Here is a 418-nt window from a genome sequence, read left to right as displayed (position 1 = left end):
ATTCGTCTGAACATCCCTCCATCTTTACATGTGAAGATGGAGGGATCCAAACTTTCTTCCATCCGGCCATTCATCCCTCCATTCCCGTCTGTCTTCTCATCCTTCAATCTATACCTCTCCACCTGTGGTCATCCCTCCATCTTCCACCTCTCCATCATCCCGTCTAAACCTACACTTCCATCCCTCCATCATCTCTTCATCTTTCTTCATGCTGCCTCTGGACATCCATCTGTTTACTCCACATCTCTCTCTCTCTCTCTCCTTTCATCCATCCTTCCTTCTTTCATCTTCCTTTTCTCTCCTCCCTTCCTTCCACTTCTCCATCTTCCTCTCTAAACCATTACTCCGCCATCTCTGTATCTTTCTTCATGCTACATCCCTCCATCTTTTCACCTGTCTGTCCTTTCATCCCTTCATC

Source organism: Etheostoma spectabile, chromosome 9, assembly GCF_008692095.1.
Source record: "Etheostoma spectabile isolate EspeVRDwgs_2016 chromosome 9, UIUC_Espe_1.0, whole genome shotgun sequence".
NCBI lineage: Eukaryota > Metazoa > Chordata > Actinopteri > Perciformes > Percidae > Etheostoma > Etheostoma spectabile.
This window is presented reverse-complemented; position numbering follows the sequence as displayed.